Below are 462 nucleotides of genomic sequence, written 5' to 3'. Positions count from 1 at the left end.
AGCACAGAATGACCCACGAACACCAAAACAAAGAAAGAAATATTAACCATTAGCCCAATTTACCCAGTAAACACATAGAAATACACCAACTATGGATATAAGTCTATATGTGTGTGTATATATGCAATTATAAATATAATTATGTATCTATTATTTCTTTTCTTTTCACTGCGAAAAACAGTTCATCATCATCATCACAGTGCAAGCCCAGGCACACACACACAGAGAGTGTCCAATAAAACACACAATACTCCATGGCTCTAGTTTATGTGTATTAAATTACTGCACACACACATCTGTGTACTAGCAAGGAATATATTCCATCAGTGAGCAGAGCAGCCCAGTTTTCTGCAAACACACACAACGGGAAAAGCAAGTAATGGAATTATTAGAAAAAGAACACACACACACAAAAGCAAAAGAAAAAAAAAGAAATTCGAATTAAAAGAGAAAGCTGGTAAA

The sequence above is a fragment of the Trypanosoma theileri genome, assembly GCF_002087225.1.
Source record: "Trypanosoma theileri isolate Edinburgh chromosome Unknown TM35_Tth_108_V1, whole genome shotgun sequence".
Classification (NCBI taxonomy): domain Eukaryota; phylum Euglenozoa; class Kinetoplastea; order Trypanosomatida; family Trypanosomatidae; genus Trypanosoma; species Trypanosoma theileri.
The sequence above is the reverse complement of the archived record's forward strand: the minus strand, read 5'-3'. Positions refer to the sequence as shown.